This window comes from Nicotiana tabacum, chromosome 11, assembly GCF_000715075.1.
Source record: "Nicotiana tabacum cultivar K326 chromosome 11, ASM71507v2, whole genome shotgun sequence".
Classification (NCBI taxonomy): domain Eukaryota; kingdom Viridiplantae; phylum Streptophyta; class Magnoliopsida; order Solanales; family Solanaceae; genus Nicotiana; species Nicotiana tabacum.
Window position 1 is genome coordinate 114,571,031 of NC_134090.1, and position 19,488 is coordinate 114,590,518.

A 19,488-nucleotide genomic window follows, 5' to 3' on the forward strand; every position below is an offset into this window, starting at 1 on the left:
CTGGCAGGAAGGAGCAAGCCATCAATTATCTCAGCAAGAAGTTCACATCCTACGAGGTTAAGTATACTCCCCTTGAAAGGACATGTTGCGCCCTGACTTGGGTGGCACAAAAGTTGAAGCATTATCTGTCGTCCTACACTACTTACCTCATTTCTCGCCTAGATCCTCTAAAGTATATCTTTCAGAAGCCTATGCCCACAGGAAGACATGCAAAGTGACAGATTTTGCTCATAGAGTTTGACATCATCTATGTGACTCGAACCGCGATGAAAGACCAAGCATTGACCAATCATTTTGCCGAGATCCCGGTGGATGAAGAGTATGAGCCATTGAGGACATATTTCCCCGATGAAGAGGTGATACACATTGACAAGGTGGAGCAGGATGAAAAGCTAGGTTGGAAACTTTTCTTTGATGGAGCTGCTAACATGAAAGGTGTCGGAATAGGGGCTATGCTCATTTCTGAAATAGGGCATCACTACCCTGTTGCGGCTTAGCTTCGTTTCTATTGTACCAATAACATGGCTGAGTAAGATGCATGTATTTTGGGTTTTTTAGGTTAGTTGTAGATATGGGAGTCCAGGAAGTCTTGGTCTTGGGAGATTTGGATCTGTTGGTGCACCATTAGGGAGAATCGGAGACTCGGGATTTAAAGCTCATACCGTATCAACAATGTTTGCGTGATCTTTGTCAACGGTTTAGATCAATAGAGTTCAGGCATATTCCTAGGATCCATAATGAGGTTTCTGATGCCTTGGATACCTTGGCATCAATGTTACACCATCCGGATAAGGTTTGTGTTGACCCTCTGCATATTCAAGTTCATGATCAGCATGCCTATTGTAATGTGGTTGAGGAGGAACTTGATGGTGAGACTTGGTTCCATGATATTTGGGAATACATGAAGATGGGAGTATATTCGGTACAGGCCACGGGTGATCAAAAGAGAACAATTTGATGTTTGGCTAGTGGATTTTTCTTGAGCGGGGGAGTTTTGTACAAGAGAACTCCAGATCTTGGATTGTTGAGGTGCATAGATGCTAAACAAGCTTCGACCAACATGGCTGAAGTTCATTCCGGAGTTTGCTGGCCGCATATGAACGGATATATTTTGGCAAAGAAAATTCTTTGAGCAGGGTATCATTGGCTCACCATGGAACGAGATTGCATCAGCTTTGTGCGCAAGTGTCATCAATTCCAGGTACACGGTGATTGATTCATTCTCCGCCATCTGAGTTGCATACGATGTCCGCACCTTGGCCCTTTGTTGCTTGGGGCACGAATGTCATTGGACCAATCGAGCCAGCGGCATTAAATGAGCACAGGTTTATTCTAGTGGCCATCGTATTTTCACTAAGTGGGTTGAAGTACTTTCAAATCAGTGACCAAGAAGGGAGTGGTCGATTTTGTTCATTTGAACCTCATTTGCCAGTTTGGAATTCCCAAGGTAATCGTCATGGACAATGGTGCTAATCTTAATAGGCATTTGATGAAAGAAGTATGCTAACAGTTCAAGATTAAGCATCGAAATTCCACTCCGTATCGCCCCAAGGCAAATGGAGTTGTTGAGGTAGCTAACAAGAACATAAAGAAGATACTTCGGAAGATGGTGCAAGGTTCTAGGCAATGGCATGAAAAGTTTCCTTTTGCGTTGCTGGGTTACCGTACTACTATTCGCACTTCAGTAGGTGCAACTCCTTATTTGTTGGTATATGGTACTGAAGCAGTTATACCATGGAAGTTGAAATTCCATCCCTTCGGATTATTGTTGAAGCTGAAATTGATGATGATGAGTGGGTCAAAACCCGTTTGGAGCAGTTAAGTCTAATCGATGAGAAAAGACTGGCGACAGTATGTCATGGTCAATTGTACCAGAAGAGGATGGCAAGAGCATACAACAAGAAGGTGCGTCCTCGGAAATTTGAAGTGGGTCAGCAAGTGTTGAAACGCATCCTTCCACATCAAGCTGAAGCTAAAGGCAAGTTTGCCCCAAATTGGTAGGGGCCATTCATTATAACATGAGTGTTGTCCAATGGAGCATTGTATTTAACAAATATAGAAGGCAAATGTGTATATATAGTTGTCAATTCTGATGCAGTCAAGAGATATTATGTATGATTTCTTTGGTTTTTCTGCATTTGTGTTGTTTGTACTTGGCATATTTCAAAGATTGGAATGACGAAGGTATTTTATTCAGCTATCTCAACACTTTTATCCTTTGTTTCCCCTTTGAGATTTATTTGTTTTCTTTCATACCCCTCTTTTGGAATCAGAAGTTAGAGTTCAAAAATATAAATAAAAAGAAAAAAAGACAAAGACAAAGAGAAAATGGAAAATAAGGAAAAGTAAAGCAAAAGAAAGAAAAAAAAGAAGAGAAAGTAAAGAAAAGTAACAAAAACAAAGTAACTCCTATGTCTTGAACTACGTTCGATCTGATTCCTTTTAAGGATACATAGGCAGCCTCACGGTTTGGTCCCATCAAAATAAAAATTCAAAATTCCCCAGGCAAAGAAACTGGAACAGAAGTTGTGGTTTTGTAAAAGATCTGATTCCAAAAGTTGTAATTCTGAACCCTTTCATTTTAAGTTATTTTGAGCCTGCATGCCGCCTTTTCTTTCTAACCATATCCAAAAGCCTACATTACGGTTCAAAAAAAGACCTTCCGATCAATCTTTGAGGAATGCCAAGTCAAGCGATATAGAGGTATGATTCACATCATGGGCAACACTCTGTTCTAAACAAGGAGAAACGAATAAATGAGAGAGTCTTATTTGTGAAAACCCTCACAGACATCGTAAGGCGATGGAAAGCTAAGAGAAAACTAAAATGAGAGAGTCTTATTGGTGAAAATCCTCACGAGCACCGTAAGGCGACAGTGAGTCGAGAGATGAACAAATGAGAGAGGTTTGCTGGTGAAAACCCATCAGGGCACTACAAGCCGAATGAGGCTCGTGACTTTGCAGAGAGATTGGATTATGGAAAATCCCGGTTTCGAAGTATGAAGACGGGGCACAAAATGAAATATGATTAGGTGAAAGGTTTGGGCTGATTAATCCAAAATGCATGTCATGATCATTGGTGTCAGCTGCTTCACTCAGATAAGTCTTTTTTCCATTCTTCCTCAAATAGTCATCTTGTTTCAAATTTTCTTCTTTATTCCGAATCCTTGAAATCACTTCGTTTTATTTTCTTTTGGGTCTACTTCTCTAAGTCTTTTGCAATGTTAGCCTTGTTAAGCAAGCAAGAAAGGATTTCAAAGCTTATTACCAACTTTTAATTGCACAAAGCAAAGTGCGGCCAAAGCATACCAGAAATAGCATGATTCAAAATGAGAAATAAGGTTAGTGGGAGTTCAAGTGGTCAAGTGTTTTCGTGAATTTTGAGGAAATATATAGGTTCAAATTGGAAGGACAGAAATGTAAAAACAACAGGATGAGGGTGAGACACTCGGGTCATTCAGGGTTCTATGGTTGAGGTTCAATTAGAAGTTCAAACAATTCTTTGCTAGCCCGAGGCAGTTAATCGGAACAAAGCATGGCAGTGGAAAGGCCACCTTCAGAAAGAATGTCGCAAACTAACCACCACATTTTCAAACTGATAAGACTTCCTTTGATTGAAATAGGGCAGTAAATTTCGTTTGTTCTGGAAGAACCCTCCATGAGGAAAGCATGTGCCAGACAGGTTCGGTCGTAAATTCTCAGGACCCTCCTGGATAATGGGATCTAATTTCAAGCTCTCAAGACCTTCCTGGATAATGGGATTTAGTTTCGAGTGCGTCAGGACCCTCTTGGTTAATGGATGTAGCTTTAAGTTTTCAAAACCTTCATAGATAATGGGATTTAGCGTCAGTTTTACCTTTAGGAAAAAGAATTTAACTTTGAAGTTTTCACTCTTAAGATGAGATTTAATTTTAAATGTTCAGGTCTCTCCTGGATAATGGGATTTAGCTTTTAAACTCTTATAGCTTTTTTGGATAACAGGATTCGATTAACACTCACAGATGTTCCCGGTACCAAACTGGGGCAGAAAGGTTTCCTTTGTTTTGTTTGTTTTGTTGGATGGAAAGCGCCCACCTAGAGAACAAGGGAATTTATTTCAAATTTTAAGTTAACGTTACTTGCAGGCGCCCACCTGGAGAACAAGGGAATTCATTTCAAGTTTTAGCATCAAGCGCCCACCTGGAGAATAAGGGAATTCATTTCAAGTTTTGGCATCAGGCGCCTACCTGGAGATCAAGGGAATGCATTTCAAGTTTAAGCATCAGGCGCCCACCTAGAGAACAAGGGAATTCATTTCAAGTTTTGGCATCAGGCGCCCACCTAGAGAACAAGGGAATTCATTTCAAGTTTGAGCATCAGGCTCCCACCTAGAGAACAAGGGAATGCATTTCAAGTTAAAGCATCAGGCGCCCACCAGGAGAACAAGGGAATTCATTTCAAGTTTTGGCATTAGGTGCCCACCTGGAGAACAAGGGAATACATTTCAAGTTTGAGCATCAGGAGGCCACCTGGAGAACAAGGGAATGCATTCCAAGTTTAAGCGCCAGGCGCCCACCTAGAGAACAAGGGAATTCCTTTCAAGTTTTAGCATCAGGCGCCCACCTAGAGAACAAGGGAATTTATTTCAAGTTTAAGCATCAAGCGCCCACCTGGAGAACAAGGGAATTCATTTCATGTTTAAGTTGCAGGCACCCACCTGGAGAACAAGGGAATTTATTTCAAATTTTAAATCAGCATCAGGCGCCCACCTGGAGAACAAGGGAATTCATTTCAAATTTTAAATCACAGGCGCCCACCTGGAGAACAAGGGAATTTATTTCAAATTTTAAGTCAGCATCAGGCGCCCACTTGGAGAACAAGGGAATTCATTTCAAGTTTAAGCTGCAGGCGCCCACCTGGAGAACAAGGGAATTCATTCAAGTATTAGGTCAAGTAGCAGGCACCCACCTGGAAGAACAAGGGAATTCACTTCAAGTATCAAGTCAGGTAGCAGGAACCCACCTGGGGAACGAGGAAATACATATCAGAGTTAAGCCTGAGACAACAGCAGGAACCCGCCTGAAGAATGAGGTCAATTCAAGTTAGGAATAACAAAAGCTCGCCTCGAGAGTGCGAGTCAACAGTTCGAGATACACGGCAAAGTTGTAGAAATTTCGAGATCGAGTTTGAAGACATATAGATAGGAATCTTGTAACTCATAGATCATAGATTTGGCCAGCTTCTTTTCATTTTGGTTTCGGTGTAATAAGGAGTTCAGCAACTAGTAGTAGCGGCAGCAACAGTAAAAAAATACTCCTATAAAATTAAAGAAATAAAAAAAATCCCAATTATTTGCAATTTTGTAGGATTTTATTAATTGCTTGCATTTTTGTGCACGTTTAATTTTTATTAAAATCATGAAAATGCCCCAAAAATATCAAAAACATCATGCATTGCATATTAGACTTTGTGTTCATATATTAGGATTAATTAGTTAATTAATTGCCTTATCATAATCACAAAATTTTGCTCATTTTTACATTTTAGTTTTTAATTTTAGATTAGTAATTTCTTTTAATTTAGGATCAACTAATTTTTTTAAATATTATAATTAGATAATTAGCTTAATTTTTGCAAAGTAGATTAATTTAGGATTTTAATTAATTAAAGAAAGAAAAAAAACAAAGAGAAAAGAAAATGGAAAAGATGTTATCGTAGTATATTAGCCCAATTAATTTGTACCCAAATCCATCCAGACCCAGGCCCAATACCCAAATATACCCGGTCCAATCCCCTTAGTCACAAAACGATGCCATTTTCCTTGGTTTTAATCTCAGCCGTTGATCTTCCATGATTTAACGATTGTGAACTAATGTCCCCTCCATTTAAAATTGCTCGAAAGCGCCCCCTAACCCTAGATATCAGTTCCCATTCCCTCGTCTCTAACCTAAACCCTAGCCGCCCCCAAATGCTCTCACCCCTCACATGCCCAAACCCTAGCCACCGCCCTGCTGGAAATCATTTCACGGCGGCGGCCGGCATCCAAACACCGTCAAATTCACCCTCTACACTCCCCAGCCTCCCCTCTACACTAATCTATCAACCTTTACACCAAAAACTTCCATCAAATCCCACCAATTCCAGATCTGGAAATCCGGAGCCCTAGTTTACCCAGCTTGCTGATTTTTCTTCTGATCCTTCGAGCTTCAAGACACAATGTGGGTTTAAGATTTACATTAATTAATCGTTCTCAGCAAGAACAATTGATTAATGTATTTTTGGACCCATTTTAAAGCATGACCGGAGTCTAGCCAGCCTCGTAGGAGCCCTTTGGTCCAATTTCCTTTCGATTTTTATTTTGGTAAGGCCTCACCACTATCTTCTCCATTCTTGTTCTTTTTCGAGTCAGTAATTTATTTATTTTTAGTTAGTTCGTTTGTCTTGATTATAGTCATATTCAATCTTGTTCTGAATTAGGGATTGTTAATTTGGTTTAGCTCATGTTTACTTAGTTTAGCTATTGATTAGTTTAGTTCATTATCACATAGTCTAGCTATTTTGTTTGTTTTGAATCATTGGTGGTGTTTTCCGTTATTTCTTCTGTTAGCCTTCTTTTTCTCTTCTTCATGATTCTTTTTTACTTAGTTTACATCTCTTGGGATTTTCAGTATTTTATTTAATCATCTTGCCTATGTTAATATAAATCAGCATGTTTATTTCTGAATATTGACAATCTCTTTGATTTGATTTAGATTAGTTGTTGGTTCCGTTTGTGTTCGCCCTAATTTGTAAATCATTAGACACTTCTAGGGGTCAAATGAATAAAAGAAAACTTAAGGGGTCATATGAGGGGTGGACTAACATGAAAAATCAGATAAGGCCATGTGAGAAGGTTCTAGAATATGGGCAGCTGACCCTATTTGACCAATACAAAATACTGAAACCAATTAGGGGCAGCCATCTGTCCAATTCTGTTGAAAGATGTTTTTGTGGCTGAAGGGAATAATTCCCTTATCCTTTTCATCACATGGCATTCTTGATAGCTATAAATAGAACCTTTCTTCACTCATTTTAGGAGATTTTTCAGACCCTAAGAATACCCTGAAAGGTTCAGCACTACTGTTCTATTAGCATTTGATCTAAATCTGATTTCAAAAAAAAAAGTTAGAACAAGTTTTCTCTTGGGAATTTCTAGTTTTCAAAGGTTCGAGCATGGTTTAAGTTTAGAGTTGTGGTCTTGCTGTATCTTGGTTGCTTATGTTGTGCTGTTTAAGCTTGGTTGATCTCCAGATTTCATTGTTCTGACCTTTATGTGGTCTTCTTTCTGTCGTCCTTCTTTTTCTACCTTTAGGTATGTGACTGCACTTTTATATTTTTCCATTGAATGAAATTTCTTGTGTAATCCATGTTTGAGTATTTGTATCTGTTTGTGCTAAGTATCAGATTTTGACTACATGTGTTAGTTTTGTCCAAATTTATCTCCATTTATTCTTCTAAATTAATGTTTTTGACTGTTGGTTTGGCCCGGCATGTTATTCAGAGTTCCTTCTTTCTTAGTCTTTGATGTTATTCATAGTGATGATATCTTTGCTGAGGGATATCTATTTGAGAGATGATATTTTAGATTGAAGCAATATTAAGAATGTAAATTTGACTACCAGTTGGTCAGATTTACTCCTTAAAAGCGTGAGTACAATGAATTTTGGCTACAAAAGGTTGAAGTGTGTTGGTTCTATGCCTAGAAGCAGCATCTAATTCTGTGGTTGATTGAGACTCAATCAAATTTGAAGGCTGTAATTGATAAAGTCTTGTTTTGTTGATGTAATTAGATATTTGTTGTTTGAGCTATGATCCTTTCTTTATCATTTTGATTAAATGTAGTTTAAAGTTGTTTAATCATGTAATGTCACTTTCATTTACAAATTGTTTTGGAAGATCATGATTATCAATGTTTGTTCAGCACTTTGATTTTCAGAATTTGTGTAATGTTTTTGTTGTATGGAACCAAGCCTCAATAGCTCCTTAATATGGAAAGCCCCCCTTGCTAGAAGTAATTGGGTCGGGCTTTGGCCCAGATAAGGCAGCCTGGTTGGAACTAGGCTCAACGTGTTTTGCTTCTGTCTTCTCTCCCTTTTTGGGCTCAATTTCGATCACAACTACCTTCAGCAATTTTATCCATTAAGTTTTTTTGTTTAGTATAATAAAAAAGGGTTCCTAATACAGGAGGCTTATCTGCGAAAGGTCGGACCTGGTATTTGGCCCAATCGAAGCTATTGGGGCCACTTGCACCTTTGTCCTCATATATAGTCTCGAAAATATAACGTGAGATGCTTTTTTCCTGTTAGTTTGAGTTCGTTTAGTCCTTGCAATATTTATGGGTTAGGCTTTGTCGTCAATCAGGATTAATAACGATCCTTATTTTACATAATGGTGCCTTTGTTCCCTTCAACCATATTTCTCTTAAAGATCCTTTTAGATAATGTATTGGGCCTGCTAGGCCCAGTTTCTTTTCAAATAATTAAAGGCATGCCTTATCTTTCCATGCATACTTACAATTAATAGCTTTATATTGAACTTCAAGTTAGTTTTAAACATGAACATCTGTAGTTTGCTTTAGTTGAGCAAAATCTTTTGAAATAAATTGAGGCGTGCCATCCACAAATGAATCACATAATCTATGGCCCTCACATTAACACCGAACTAGTGTGAAAATACTTGGAACATTCATAACTAGTATAGAAAAAACTTCGAACATTCGTAGCTTGCTTTAGGCGCGATTAGTAAAATTATCACAGCTATGGGTACGGTTCCCGTAACGTAGTTGTGATACATAATTTTTAAATTCGGGGGTACATCTATGTGACCCGGCCACAACTTCTAATAATGTTAATAAATTAAACATGTTGTAGATCGTGAGTTCGGATCTTGTGGAACGATTCGCAATGTGTACCAAACAAACAAGTGTACGACAATCATAACTTGTTCCAGAATTGTTCCATATATAATTAAAAGAGGTCAAAGGTTAAAAATGCACAATGGGTATAAAATATATATTAAATCAGATAATTAGGCCAATATTAATAGTTGAGCGACCGTGCTAAAACCACGGAACCCGGGAATGCCAAACACCTTCTCCCGAGTTAACAGAATTTCTTACCCAGATTTCTGTGTTTCGAACCATAAATAAGAGTCAAAACCTTCCTTGATTCGGGATTTTAAACCGGTGACTTGGTGTCACGACCCAAACCGATGGGCCGCGACGGTCACCCGGTACCTTACTCAACCGAGTACCAACATAACGTATCTTTCTTATTACATTATCATATACACATGACATACGGGCCTAATAGGCCAACATGATTATTTATAAACTCAAGACATCGGCCAACAAGGTTGTACAATCTTTCACGTACACGACATATTTCTACAAGTCTCTAAGAATACATAAATGTCATAAAGGTCGAGACAGAGTCCTGTCATATCAAACAATATACGTCTAAATCATACTAACCAAACGAGCAACTCCGAAGTAAATGGAGTGCACCAACATCTTCCGCTGAGCTGATAGCCTACTTGGAGGGCTCTCGACCTGTCTATCGGGACTTGCGGGCATGAAACGCAGTGTCCCCAGGCAAAAGGGACGTCAGTACGAATAATGTACTAAGTATGCAAGGCACATAAATAAATACATAAGAGACATGGAAGAAATATAGAGTACATGACTCAACTTGTAAGTCTGAATAACTTTGTAAATCATGAATTACTTTTAGCGCCATGCATATGCGTATGAATGTCATGTCATGCATAGGTACATGTTTCATAACATCATATCATATCGGCCATTGTGGGCAAAATCACCATCGTATACCAACTGATCAGGTGGTGGTGCGTATATAATGCCATAACCTCTCCCATATCCCATATACATATATATACATACATATATATGCGTATATAACGCCGTTTGAGTACATAAATATATATGCGTATATAACGCCGTTTGAGTACATATATATATATATGCGTACATAACGTCGTTTGAATCATATTTCAGCCACTGTGGGCAACATCATCATCATATATCAGCTGATCAGGTGGTGGTGCGTATATAATGCCGTAACCTTTTCCCATATCCCATATACATATATTTACATATATACGCGTATATAACGCCATCTGGTCATGGGTCAATGCACATGAATGCAATGCATGAAAAGTACTCGGAGCTTCATAAGACCATTTTGCCTTTGAGTAATATCATAAAGTAAACTCTTTTCAACTTTCATATTTTTCTGAGACCCATGAACGATAATAAAATATTATGACACACGGAAATTTAAGAACATAGATATCTCTAATACTTCTATGTATAGAGTCGTTCATGGAATTTGTGCATTTGCACATTTCGTTCGTATCGTATGGATCATGCCAAAAGAAAGAATGGATATCTTTAACATACCTGGAGTAGGGAAAAATCTGTATAATATCTTGAAAAATGTTGCACCATACTCCTTAGACGTTGCTAATGTTCTAATAATTCTCGTTGTCATTGTTTGGTTGCAATAAGTTCTGTCGAAAACTTGTAGGAATTGCTTGAAGAATTCATGTTGCTAATATGGAAAGATCACGTTATATGAAATGAAGCTCACATTATTTGAAAGGAAGCTCACGTTATGGAGTTCCAAATAAGTTCTCTGATGTTATAGAATATGAAGCTTAGGACTTTAAAATTTAGTTCTTTAAAAATGGTTGGCCCCAATTAATCATCCAAATGTACCATGTTGCACTTTAATTCAAGAGTCACCCTTATAGATCTTGTTGGCTGCCACGTTTGGTGGTATTGATTCTTATCCCAATTTTATCCACTCATTTTTCTAATTACATGGTTAATTTTCCACCAAAAATTCACAATTACCCAAATATTCACATAATTAAGAATTATCTCCAATTACTTAAAATGATACTCACTTTTAATACACTTTACATACCTTACTATCATGGCCATGTGGTACCTTATATGGTACTAGTCCATAAATACCAGGTATTTTAGCTCGGGCCATATTTTATCAAAAAATGCCAAACTTCGACGAAACTCATTTTTTCGATTTGCTTACCCTCTCACATTCACGAATTTACTTATCCTTTGTTTAAATACCGTGATACTTATAATCCCAAAATAAATTTCATTTCCGAACTTATGTCAATTAACTTACGATGAAACTTCAACGTACGAAAATGCAGGACGTAACATCTCATTTCCGATCTTATATCAATTTACTTGTGGCGTACTTTCACGTACAAAAACATGGGGTATAACATCATTCCCCCCTTTTGAACATTCGTCCTCGAATGTTGACTAATACACTTATTATTTTCATAACTTATGTCTTTTGAATACTTTAGTACTCTCCTTGCCATCTAGGTAACTATTTTGTGAATAATTCCAAAGTCTAGGGTATTCCCCCCTTTATTCTTTTTGCTCATATCATGACCTGTGGTCGAAATCTTCCTAATCTTGCAACTTTTGTTACCTCCTGTCATGCAACCTGTATGACCCTGGCTTTGTAGGTGCACCTATGCGATTCATCTTTCCTTTTTCCTTTTATCTTTTAGTCAATCTATAGGCCTTACTTTGTATATACAAGGCTTAATAGGATGCCTATCTGGGCCTCTATAGGTATACTGAAGTCCTTTGCTCGATACTTTGTAGAACTTGCGAATATGGCAATATCTTATTTCATAGATCTGGTTACCCATTCACATGACTTTACTGCATTTACATGGGTTATACTATACCATAATTTTTGCTTCAATCTACTTTTGCTTAGGTATGCTTACCAAGTTCCCAGTTACTTTTGTTGCCTACCATTTAGGTATAAATCTCAGTCCTTTAATGCCCCTTCATTACCATTCATCTTAAGAATCATGGCCTAATCTCATGTCATACTTTGTGACTTTTGTCCATCCATTGTTGATTCACTTCAATATTGGTCTACAATATACCACTGATAACTTGAAACTTCTTACGTAATACTTTGCCGCTAGGGCTTACGTTGCATTGAGGAATATTTGAAGTGATTCCCATAATCATATTTCATAGTGTCTCAATGTGATTCACCTTATGGGGGTATCCTAATTTTGTGCCACCAGCGAAATCTTTTCTCCTTCTTTTTTTTCAAATCATTATTCAAACGAAGGCCCAAACGTCATCCTTTATCTGTCACAATTTTACCATCATTTTATTACCAGATCAGCATTTCATTCCTTCTAAATGCTATTAATCTTAGACTCATTTGAGTTCATTCAGGCTATACTGAACTTTCAATAACTTAGAGAAACCATTATCTCTTTTGTTTCCATGGACTTAATCTCGAGGACTAGTCCATTCTCGTCACCTTTTTCACTTGCCTTTCCTCATCCTTACTCATGTTTCGTTAAAACTTTGTCGCTCTACTATACTTTAGCCTGGGACCTATACATATCAATTTATTCTATCCGTGGCCTTCCTTCAACTTGCTTGCACCATAGATTTCCTTATGTTGTTCTGGAACATCAAGCGAGACATCACATCATCTCTAACTATCCTTTACTCTCATAATCAGGCTTTTCGATACCTAGACCATAGGCTGGAAGATATGCTACTGACGCCGCTGCTATCCTTCCTGGATATTGAATCCTCGTGCTTATAGACTTCTATCTGAAGTATGGATTATTTACGATCTTCTGCCTTTGAGTATCTCGTACGTTGTTCACCATTACCTTACTTACTTTAGGATTTTGCATCGTATATTCTATCTCTTTCATGACCTTCCCCCCACATAGGTATAATTCACGTCCATAACTTGAAGCTTTATTATAATACTCACACCTCTGCTACATACATTATCCAATGGGAGCTTCGTACTGACTTCTTATGAGGCTGGTACTTCTTCTAACTGGCTTCCTTGTAGAGCCATTATAGATTATGGTTGTTGTGTTATTTCTCTTGAACATCTGATATTAAGAGTGATTCTGTCATATTCTCAAGCACAACTTCTATAATTTTTCTAGGTCCAATAACCAGACTCCGGATTTACTTGGGTGATGTAATTCTTTAGTTTCCTCTTCCTTCAGATTAGCTCATGGTATCAGTTATTACCTTAGCCTTTCATGGGCGTTATGGAATATCCATGGTACAATCTTCTAACAATTCAATCCTTTGTCTATGCCCTGGGCTCAATTCTTTCTTTTAACATATATCAGAGTCATCTATGGTTGTATGATTATGAACCAATATGCTGCCTGGATAATGCTCCAACTTCTTGAGTGTATCCATAACATAGTAACTCTGGATCATTGAATAATTCCTTTTGTTCCATCTCAGCTTTCTTTAAACGTGTACAATTACTTTTCCTGGTCTTTCTGCCCCTTGTTGCGTCCATACTTAGCTTATCTTAGTGCCCACACTTGCCAAAGTTTTCATACAACTCATATGATTTTGAATATTACTTTTAATTCTTACTTCCCGTTTATTAGCCACGGTAGGTGCCACTTTCCTGTGGAATGCTTACAATGTTGTTGCGAGATTGTTGTTATACGACCATTTCCTCTTTAGGTCGTTGTGCTTAGATTGAAGCCTTCTTTCTTATTTTCTCAGCTAGTCTTTCGTGTAGTACTTAGGGAGAACCCTTGACTCTCGTAAAGCTGTGAGCTTATTATGGACCTTTTTGATGCCCTTACTTGCCTATAATCATCCGTAGTTGCTTACTTTCATGCCCTTGTGCTTGTATGGTTGCTTCTGAACTAATATTTTGACTGCCTTCCTATTGGCACTTTCTTTTATCCCCATAACACTCATACAGTATCTTTAACTACCCCGACTCTTGTTTGAATATATATCTCAAGTATTATGATGATATTCTTCGATACTGAACTCTCCATGTTGGGTTCTACTATGTTCATCTTACATGATCTGATGACTCATCTGTAACCTCCTGTTTAGCCATAATCGGGATCTTCTTAACCAATTACTAACTACTCATTGGCCCATTCTCATATCAATATTCCTTGTAATCTTTCTTGGGTTATTTTCTTTGTCTTAACTTATGTCTCGCACTGGCTCCTTATTTATTAATAACATCTCGGACAAGAACCTTTACTTCCTCTCCTTGATGTTGTGGTTGCACAATATTCTTGAATCGTAGCGTATATGTAAGATTTGGATAAGTGCCATCTCATTCCTCTTTCATTTATCGCATTCTTCCTTTACCATTCCATAGTCACTAGAACCACTTAATTCTGACTTAATGCCATATCACTCCATATTCCCCCCTTTAGGGGTGTACCAAAAGCTGAAGCCACGAGGATCTACCTATAGATATTTTACCTCTTCATCTTTGGCGTCTTTTCTCAACATCAATGATCCTTACTCGCCTCGCGGCAATCCTTCTGTACCAAGGATGACAAATTCCCTTACGCGTGAGGGTGTCACTTAGCGTAATTGGAACATACAATCAATTAAGCTTAACTATGCTCACATTGCTTGCTTTAGGGAAGCGTTTTCCTAAATGACCATTCTTTGAAATTCCCATGAATCTTCTTTTGTTATCCATTCTATTATTGCCGGACGATCTGAAATTCTCATGATGCTGACCATTATCAAATCACTCAGACCCTAATTCATATTTAGTTTATCTTGTTTACCAGTCCATACTGATTTCTATTACTCTAGGGATTAACTCTCCCCTCTGGTAGTCGCGTTGGAGTCATGAACTTATTTCTCGAAATGAGGATATAACCTTATGGCCTATACTCTTTTGTTATTTTAAGTCCCATCACCTTTCTTTTCTTCCTTCATTTGACTATAGGTTCTGTAACACTCTACCATTTTCATCTATATATCACACCTTATTCATAATGCTTTCTTATATCTCTTCTCATTATTCTGCTAATATTTCTGCATATCCCTTTGCTTGTGAAAACTTCAATACGACATTCTTTCGCTTTTAGCTTTCCTTTTCCCCATCCAGTGGCTCTTCAAGTTGCTTAACATTCTCACTTTACTAGGGACACGAGCCACACTAAGGTAATATTTATCCCTTCAAGTCTTATAGTGCATGTATTTATAGTACTCATATCTGGCTGCACTATTTTAGAGTGCACCATCTAGATGTCTCATAATGAGATCTATTAGCATATTTACAATATCCTTCGGCAATGTTAACTAATGCAAACAATTCATCAACCATTTTGGGTTACTCTAAACCCAGCTGGATCGTGATGTTATGTCCTTCTCTTAAACCATATTTGTTAGTTCCCATAAAGCATAACTTAGATCGGTGTGGCCAATTGTACATACCTCTGTTACTATTGAATGTAAATCAAAATGCTTATATCTCTCTTCCTGAATGGTAAATAAGGATGATCTTCATTAGCTGGGTACCTCGTACCCTCTTTCACCTTGCTTCCTTTACTTGTTAAAACTTGTAGATATCTTATGAATCTCTTATTGTATTTCCCCATGAATGTAGGTAGATATTCTTGCCCTAAGGCTTCTTATCAGGAAGCTTACACCTTTCAATATACCCATGATCTGCTAAAAATCTCACATTTACTTATTGTAGGCATTACACAAAAATCCAATTCCTCTGACTCAGCTTTTCCACAACTATCTCTCTTTCCAATCATTCTTTCCGGATGTATGTATCATTTTATTATGAATAAAAAAAATTCGGAATTTGAGTCCTTATAAGCGAGCTCTATCACACGATCTAGAGTAAGAAGAAAGAGTGATAGTCCTAAATGTCTTGTAGCCTCTTGTTTATAAGTGTGGTGCACAACACACCCATAAACAAGACTCTACTAGACACGGCTTGTAGACTCCCTAGGACATAACTGCTCTGATACCACTTTTGTCACGACCCAAACCGATGGGCCGCGACGAGCACCCGGTACCTTACTCAACCGAGTACCAACGTAACGTATCTTTCTTATTACATTATCATATACACATGACATACGGGCCTAATAGGCCAACATGATTATTTATAAACTCAAGACATCGGCCGACAAGGCTGTATAATCTTTCACGTAAACGACATATGTATACAAACCTCTAAGAATACATAAATTTCATAAAGGTCGGGACAGAGTCCCGCCATACCAACAATACACATCTAAATCATACTAACCAAACGAGCAACTCCAAAGTAAATGGAGTGCAGCAACATCTTCCACTGAGCTGATAGCCTACTTGGAGGGCTCTCGACCTGTCTATCGGGACCTGCGGGCATGAAACGCAGCGTCCCCAGGCAAAAGGGACGTTAGTACGAATAATGTACTGAGTATGTAAGGCACATAAATAAGTACATAAGAGACATGAAAGAAATATAGAGTACATGACTCAACCTGTAAGTTTGACTAACTTTGTAAATCATAAATTAACTCTTAGCGTCATACATATGCGTATGAATGTCATGTCATGCATAGGTACATGTTTCATAACATCATCAGCCTCTGAGGGCATCCCATTATATCATTGTCGCACCTCCTTTTTACCGAGCCCGCGTGGGTGCGTGGGGAGTTTTCTCCAATTGAAGGACAGTCGAAACGGGATTTATTTAATTATTTCAGAGTCGCCACCTGGGAATTTTAAGGCGTCCCAAGTCACCAATTTTAATCCCTGAATCGAGGAGAATATGACTCTGTTTATTATTCTGCGAACCAGAAATCCTGAGTAAGGAATTCTGTTAATCCGGAAGAAGGTGTTAGGCATTTCCGAAATTCGTGGTTCTAGCACGGTCGCTTAACTGTTTTTATTATTGGCTTAATTATCTTGATTTTATTAAATACATTTGTTACGTGATTTTTCTACCGCTTTTACTTATTGTGATTAAGGACCCTTCTTTGAATCGAATTACGCGTACGTATATTCGTATTATAAAATTAAAATGCGGAATTGTGTCACGCGTACGTGTACACGATAACTTTTGATAATATATTTATTAAACAATCATTTTTTCAAAATTGTGTCGAATCAAAAAAAAAATTATTTTTTTTTATAGTGAACCGCACATCTTGGGTTTTTTATGAAATTGATTTAACGCCTTTGAAAAAATCCTTTTATTAAATATTCGCTCGAAATTGCGCGTACGCATAATCCGAATTTGCTTTTAAAAATATAATCAGGGTACGCGAACGCATCCCTAATTGCGCAAAATATTTGTAATGGTTTAGGGATTTTTCACAAATTGTTTATTATATTCATATATTTTTTTTATGTGAAAATCATGAGAAACTCCCATTTTAGAGGCCTATAAATTCTTTGAAAAGAATTCGCAATCTATTAAAGGTTGCCCGTCGATTATAATTTCCGAATATAAATTATATTCATTCCAACTATTCAAATTCAAAGAACAGAATAAAAATATGATTAATACTATTTTTTTTAACAAATATGACATATATATATATATATATATATATATATATATATATATATATATATATATATATATATATATATATATATATATATATATATATATATATATATGCCAAAGAATAAATTGCATATGAAACTGAAAATGAATGATTCATAAAGGAAGGAAATATTTTCCAAGAATTTTCATTATTTACTTAATGCAAATTCTATTTCTAATTACCATTGATATAAAGTGTGGCAATTTATGCTTGTACATCTCTTTTCATTCTCATATACTCGCTTTTAATCTAATAGGCCTAATTATTTGGTTAATTTATTTTATGAAGGTAGATAGGCATTCGAGTTTATAGGAAAGGAATTATTATACAAGCCAATTCAATAAAATTACCTTACATGCAACCTAGCTGTATGTCGTAAACATTCATAACGTTTTAACATCGTAACAAGCTATATCATATCACCTTTCACCAACGTTTATACACACATCTATTATCTTATAAAATATACCATCGGTACCATCTTCACCTTATTTAACAACAAGAGTTAGTAATGTAGTTTTCTTGATATTTCTACATTACTCTTTACTTAGCTAACAACACCATAAACTTTAAATAATGGCCCACTTTATGCCATGTTTCCTATCTTGACAATCTTAATTATACCTTCTATTAATGAAAATTTCAAAATTAACCCTATTACAACACTTATACAAATTTCAAGAAATGACATTTAACTTACAGTCTTCCTATCAACATATACCACTTATTTGATCCAGAAACAAAACTGAATTTTTAATTAAAGAGCTCAAATGAATAAAGATATTATTACAATTCAAGCTTCATTTATCTGTCATACTGAATCTCTTTCCAACATAGAATTTAAAAGGATATGTACCTGGAAATGAAGGTAGAAGAAGTAAGTTTCAGCAGTTACAGCAGTAACAAAAACAGGCACAAAATGCCAAATAACGCAGCTGATTTTGAGCACAACCAACGAGTCCCGTGAAACCAGACCAATAGTAACGGAGATAAAAAAATTCAGATTTAAACCACACAGTATTAATAAATAAACACGGACAGATTCCAGAAAAAATATGTTTCGGGTTTTTCTTTCCCTTTTCTACATCCGTTTCAGATTCACTGTGTGCGTGTGTGCGAATACTCTCTTTTGGTTTTTTTTTTCTTCTTCCTCTTCAGATTCCGAGAGGAATCTGATTTTTCTGCTGGATTTACTCTTTTATCTCACTCTAGGTGTATTTTTCTTAAACTCTCTTTCAAAATCTGTTCTCCAGTCTGTAAGCTCTCTCTCTCTGTCTAACTGACTCCTTTCAGTCTGTCCAGCTCCCTGTATTTATACAGGGCTGGTTCTATACAGTTTTGTGCTGGATGGACCCTTTTCTCCTTTAAAATCAGAAAGTTTTTCCATTAAAACTACTTTTGAATAATTTAAAACTAAGTGCTATTTATCCTGTTTTTCAGCAGCCCCATTATCCCTTGTTCCCCATTATTACTTAAATTATAGCCACTATCATATTATTGAAAGCACACTATCACATTACCCTACTGTTTCATTCTAAAACAAACCTGAAATCCTTCTGTAATTACAGCCCTTAAACTAAAATCAGAATGTTGCAAAACAGATTTTAAAGTCTGCTTTAATAGTTATAACCAGTCCTAGTATTAAAGACAGTACATCACATTTATGCACAAGAGTTGAATTAATATAGATGGTTCTCAATTGAATATTGAACCTGAATAATACCCACTAACATTACAGAGAATATGCAGGATCATTTCGAATGAGATTCAAAACTGAACCAAAAAATAAACAAATACAGGAGCATTGTCAATATACTGGCAATGCCCTGAAACTCAATACTCAGAAATCAACACATATACAGCATTCATTTGAATTTACTGGTTTATTAAACAAGAACTAACTGCTTAACAATAACTAATTAACTGGTTATAACAAAATAATCTATTCAAAACATGCTATCTCAGTCAACATTTCCAAAAGCAAGATTCATAATACAACTAATCGACAAACTTAATCGAGTCGATTACACACATTGTACAAAATCACAAT